A 6,998-nucleotide genomic window follows, 5' to 3' on the forward strand; every position below is an offset into this window, starting at 1 on the left:
TAACGACTTTGGAGTAGTCACCATTAATAGCTGCGGTTACACTAGCCATTTTGCCCTTGGGTAAGTGGTTTTTTCCCACGGGGAAGCAATTTTTTATGTGTAACCGATCTGCCCAAAGGAAAAGTTCCTGTGGGAAATTTCCATGGATACGTCAAAAAGAACAAAAGAATTGCCCATGACAGTTCCAGATGTAAGTCTTATGGTTAACAAAGCGGCTCAACCAATCACAAGATTGCCGAACGCAAGGAAAATACATGCTGTGATGAACTGTGTAAACAACTGCGGTCGTGGAAATACCCAAGCACGCCTTTTCTGGCCAGCAGCAAGTCGACGTCTAAATTATAAATTGGAGAGTTGCAAGGACTAGAGAAAGCGTAACTGAAGTCGACGTCTTTGTTGCCTTCTTAAAATGAAGCGATGAATCGCTGAACTTAATTGAGGTGGACAGTTTAAGAGAAGCGCCGATCGTGACAATTACCGAAAATAAGCCAAAGAAAAGTTTGTCGTTCAGATGTAGATCTCCGATGTTTACTTTTTTTTTTAGATCCTTAATTTTAATGTATTTTGTATTGTAATTAGTTTTTCAAAAACCATTTAGTGGAAAAACTAATAAATCTCATGTTGTCTTATCTTAAAGGTAAGTTTCCCACCAAAACAGGCCAACGCTTACCTTCCCCTTGGGTAATTTACAAGTGTGTAACCGCAAATGGGGAGTCGATCATAACCCAGGGTAAACCCAACCCAAGCCGTAACCCCAAGGTTTCCCATGGGCAAGAGGTCTAGTGTAACCGCACCTATTGCCTCGCTCAAGTTTTAAATTTTTGTGTAACAGTTTTAACCGTCACTTCTGATGATGTATGTTGCAGCATACGAAACGTCAAGTATAAAATGAAAATGTTTGTAACCGCTGTTTGTTTTCTTTTCCTGCTGAAATTAACACTTGTGCACAAAAAATATATCAGCTGCTACAGCCTCAATATGAAATCAAACTGAGAAACCCAGCAGACTGGAGTACCCTGAAAAGCAATTAAGATTGAAAATGGGCGAAATTGCTAATACCCTGCCAGCAAAAATGGATCCTCCTACTTCAGGATGAACGCGGTTAAAACCGGACTCAGTGCCGCGCTGCTGAAAGAAGCACCGAAAGACTGTTAACGAAAATGGACAGCAAAGATGACGACAAGTGCACCTTCTATCGCGAAAAACCCGAGAAAAGCCGTCATTTTCATTTGGTTTTTTGCAGAAAAACACAGACGGAGCTTCTGCAAAGAACTGGTTTACTTTCTGCAGCAGCTAATTTTTCAGGGCGAAGTTGTGCTCTTATTAAAATCGGTCTGAGGGCAAAATGAAATGAAAATGTCATAAACTCCGTCTTCTTGCTGGCCAGATTCTTTATCGTATTTTGTAGAGGTAACCAGAATATTCAAAGAGGAGAGAGCTGTGAAGCTAAATGCACTCGTCACCTAAGACAACATAAAACTGAATGAGATTGAGTCTTACTCTATTGCTTATCCTTCCCTCCTTTCTAATTCCCTCTTCGCACGCAATCGGTATTTTCTCCGAGTATTATTGTTATACTCGCCGCGGGGATAGAGATGATTCCCTCAACCCAACGCCTTTTGGATGTCTTAATTTCTTAATTGTCATATAGTCTGGAATTTCGATCTTTCCCTCGTGTAATATAAGGATGGTGTATGGATCCTTTATTTCAACGTATGTCAGGTTGCCGTTTTTACTGCGTGCGGTCTTGTAGGTAGTGATTGTAATGTAGCGATGGCAATTAATGCTCGTTCTGTTAATGTTGTAAGTAAAATTTGAAAGAAATTTTGAAAATGAAAAAGTGTCAGAGTTAGCGTGTTAATTTGGTTACCTAGGGTAAATGTCGCTGTTTATCTTTATTAGAGGATCATAGTTTAATAGGGGGAAATGTTTGTGCTCCTTGACGCAAGTGATGATGAAAGCAAGTGGACACTTTCGACGCTTATAAAAATTCGCTAGCATTATGTACATGCACTTCTGGCCATCGAAAATGTGGCTTACACAACAGCTAGAGAAACAGTGAGAGTCAATTTATATCGGGCAACAAACCAATACACAAGATGAAATTAAACCAACACAATTTACTAAGAAGTATTGGTTTATTGATAAAATGACGTCATCAAGCAAGACTTGGTGATTGATTCTCATTTGGATAAAATTGTGGTAAGGATTTACTCTGCAAAGGGAATGACTTGACACAAGTTGCGTACTTTAAGAATTAAGTCTTAGATAATAGGAATGAGAAAAATGCATTTTCCTGTTTGTACAGGAATAGATCTGATGTAAACTGAAGCCCATCAAACGAGAAGTCAGAACTTAAACAAAGTGAAATCATACAGAGTCTTAATGAGCTTGGGACACTTAAAATCAAGATACTGTTGAGGGTATCTTGTATTATAGCGTCATAGCTCTAACGAAATCACAACATGATCTAATGACTGATTATATGCACTGTTGAATTGAATCCAAAGTTCTATAGCAATACTTTATGACCACGTCTTAAAAAGAAAAATAAGGTGAATAACTTAAATTGACCGGGAATACCGGAGGCCAGTAGGATATCATTACATTTTTTTCGTACATGCAATCGTATTGAGCAAGAGTCAAGCAGGCAATAGACTACTTAATTGACCAATCACACTGAGTGTGCTTTCGCAATGTAAGCGTTTTCTCGATATAGGGCTTAAGACACGAAAGAGGGTTGGCTCAAAGTGTTTATCAGATTCGCAGCATTATCGGAAATCCAAGAATTTGGTCATTAAAGTTGTTTTCGAATGTTCTAGTACTTTTTTTCTTTACATGCCGAAGGAGGCTTGGCCATCGCAGATATTTGAGATTCCTATTGTGTTTTTATCCAGTTTTCCAATGCAAAATATCTGTAGACTCAAATCCAGAAACCATAGAAAATGATCTCTTCAGTCAATTACTAGCGGCGATTAACAGAAACCTTCTCTAGATTTGCAAGAATCCATCATTTACAAATCGTTCTTTCTAACTTGAACACATCTGCATAAAATACCCCAAGTTCTTGAAATGCGCCAATACAGCTCGGCTTCTCTCTACAAAACATCGAGGTCGACTCTCCTGGTACGGAACAAAATTACATGGCCTGTTGTTGCCTGCATCGAGTTTAAACAAGTGCCATTTCCTTGAAGATTTCTTTTTTTTTCTGCTCTCTGTACCCATTTTTTAAATCTTAAAATGTCTGACTCACGTGTTAACACGATTCGATCGAGGATTGCGACGTTATTTGCGGCGAGTACATTAATAAAAGATTCACGACCTTGGACATAACATTTGTTCCTCAATCGTGTAGTCACAGTCATCCGTGATGAACGCTCTGCTCAGTACGAGGCAAATGCAGTTTTCCCTTGAAGGTAAATATCTCCCCTGGTGCTTCAATCAATATTATCGTCATTTTTTCCTGTGGAGAAACCAAAGGACTTTTGTTATTAAAGGTCACGATTAAAAAACAAACCATAAAATTTTACAGTTATTTTGACGCTCTCCTTAGCCGATGTTTTTTTTTTTTTAAAGGTAAATGACCGTAAATGTCTCCCCCGGAGCGGCCTGAATCAATACTGTAACCTTAATTTTCTCTGCGGCTAGCCAGACGACTTTTACCGTTAAAGGTCACAATCATTAAGAACAGAGGAAAGGAATTTTTTTATGTGACGATGAAGTGGTTTTTTTTTAACGGACGGACCATTTACTTCATGAGTACTTTATTTACAGTTCGTTTCTCAGAGAACCATCATAGCACCAACTGAACTACACTCAGTTGCGCTCGGGTTATGTATGATAAGTATGAAAAGATAACTTAACTTTTTGCAGATCCGGCGTAATATGTGGGTTGAGTTTGTTGGTTCTCTACTCCGCTGCACCGAGAGGATTTCTCCGGGTACTCCGGTTTCCCCTCTCCTCAAAAACCAACATTTGACTTGATATGTGTGAATTGTTAATTTCAGTTTACAGTGTCCCCAATTAGTGCTCCAGCGCTAGAACGACTAGACACTTGAATAAATAAAGTTCCTTTCCTTTATAAAGTTCCTTTTACTGTGGCCTCATGTTTAGTGCGCTCGACTCTGGATCGAGTGGTCCGGGTACGTTCTGGCCGGAGACATTGTGTTGTGTTCTTGGGCAAGACACTTTACTCTCACAGTGCCTCTCTCCACCCAGGTATATAAATGGGTACCGGCGAATTTAATGCTAGGGGTAACCCTGCGATGGACTGGCATCCCATCCAGGGGGGAGTAAAAATACTCCTAGTCGCTTCATGCAACAGAAACCGGAGATAAGCGCCGGCCTGATGGGCCTTCTATAGGCTCGTAGCGGACTTTAACTTACTGATAACATAATGAACTTTTCTTTGCGAAGATGACACAATAATCAAGGACAGTTTAGTTATATATGGCACCCGAGTATTGATCAAAAACATCAGGACGAAAAATGTTTAACGGTAAAAACACAAATATACAATAACTAAATTTGCGATACTACCTAAACATTGAAATACATAGATGAATACATCAAAAGTCATTTTGTTGTTGTTTAAGAGGTTTCGGCTAACTCTCAAGCCTTCATCAGTTATAAGAGCGATTGATTTTAGTACGCGGGATTTAAGCTGAAAAATGAAACGTTGCGCGCGCAGCTTGATGCACGTTGCTATAGAGAATGGTTGGAGAGCGAGTCTTCAAAATTTTGTTAATTAGTTAGCAGAAACAACAAAATAATATCACGAGTCCATGACAAACACTAGCTTAAATTGATCATTAATTATGTCATCTCCTGACTACAAATACTCCATCATGTTTCAAAGACATCAAAAGATGCTGTATATACACCAAATAAAAAAAAACATAAATGTCTATAGGCATGGTAGAAATATATGCAGTCACAGAAAGAACAGCGGCCCCCAGTGCAAAGAGAAATGTCAAACGTAACAGCAAAGTACAACAAGATACAAAAACTGATGGAATATACATAGACCATAAGATGGGTTGTAGATGAGCCATAGGAAACAGATAGGCCATAGGCAATAGGATGGTATCCAGAGATACTTTAGGATTGGATTAAGATACTAGGCCATATACAGAATAGACAATGGGGTAAGAAAGAGATAGGTCATGGGATGGGAAAAGATAGACGTCGGGATGGGATACTAGATTGGCCATAGGAAGAGATACAGACCCACCATAGATGATGGGAAAAAGATAAGCCAACGCTTTGAAATTGTAAACCATTTTTACTTTTTTTCATCTTGGTGTAAGTGTAAATTAGCTAACAGTTATTGCATTCGTCAGTTATTTTAGCGAAACGACCACTCACGTGAATAAACTGTATTATCGTTATATTAAGTTTAATTAAGAAGCTCCACATATTCAACTGAGGTGATCCGTTGTTTTAAGAGAAATATTTCTCTGATGAATGTAAAATAATGAGTTGAAAGCGGAACCTCGATCCTTCGTAAATGAACTCAGTCACTGGATATTTCAGTCTACAGTCATGGTCAACGATTCGGACGTATGAAAACCGCAGATGATTAACATAATTGCTTTCACAAAATATTGCGGGGGGCTTATGTCTTATCCTATTTACGTATTTCCACTGTTTCCAAGGAAGCTGTTGCACAAAAGGAATGAGAGGAATGTTGCCGACTCATTATTGTTAGGAAGAGCTTACCATAACAAGAAACACTTCTTGTCTGAAAGGATGATTTGTCAATCATTGTGGTTAACCTTGCAGGCAATTAGGGGCAAAGGAAGTCGTTTTTGCAGTAAGATTTGTACGCGAAATCTCAACTTGCTCTAACTGGGATATTTTACACTTCCTTCTCCATTGTGTTGCATGGTTTTACTGAATACTTATATTACACGCCTTGGACTGAAGAGGAGAGTGTGCTAAAACGGAAGGTCGCGCCCCGTTTGAGCGGAAAATCAATAACATTCTATTCGGGGTAACTTTAAGACGATATTACCGTCATTTTTCCAGACAGGAAAAAAAGACTACAAATTACAGTTAAATCGATGCAGGCCATTAGGTATGTTAGTCATTAATTAGTACTGAGAAAGACAACGCCGTGTCAACGGCCGTATGATTAATTAAAGGGGCAGTGTCACGCTATTTTAGTCAAAATTCAAAACACTAAAAAGACGTCTTTGCATCAATGAAGACCAAAAAAAATAATGCCGTAAAAGTCTTGTTGCCAATGGCTATTGAGGAGCACTTGAAGCTATTCTTTGTTGTTGGCATCCAAGGATGGAAATGTATTGAAACTTGAAAAAATTGGCCAGTTTTTTCAAGTTTGGAGACCGGTTGTCCTCTGAAAGTCGCCAAAGTTGAATACGAACTAGCTCTTTGTGCCATCTTACATTTTGTATCATCTCATGCAGTGATCTATCAGGAATGTTGTTCGTGTAAGCTAGAGAACTAATTTAGATTTTTGCCCAGTTTTGATCTAAAAGCACTTGGCAGTAGCTGAGTGCCCCTTTGACATTCGCCGGTCAAAATGAGATAATTACGAATGCAAAAATAAAACATTTGGAAAATTTCAGTCCTAGCTGTATAGAAGGACAATTATCTCAAGAATATTGGTCACCAACCGCTCAGTGTCATAGCATCCGAACTATGATCGGAAGGTCATCGGTTCGACTTCAGTCAGGAGAACTGCAATTGTGGCTTTCCGAGTCATCCTGAGTCACTTTGGAAGAAACTGAGAGGACATCCCTGATTCATTAACTGGAGTAATCGTTTACTATCTCCCTTTTACAGTTATTTACAGCATTTTCATATAAAACAATTCTCAACAAAAAAACCGACGAGTATGTCATTGAAAACTATGATCAGACTGTTTGTATGAGCCGGCTCTCTATTAAAGTCAAGCACAGTGCACGTACGACCACTAGGAAATAGAGACTAAATAGCTTAAGGCGTTTTCGAGTAAATGAGCAACAATCAGT

The sequence above is a fragment of the Montipora foliosa genome, chromosome 3 (genome assembly GCF_036669935.1).
Source record: "Montipora foliosa isolate CH-2021 chromosome 3, ASM3666993v2, whole genome shotgun sequence".
Classification (NCBI taxonomy): domain Eukaryota; kingdom Metazoa; phylum Cnidaria; class Anthozoa; order Scleractinia; family Acroporidae; genus Montipora; species Montipora foliosa.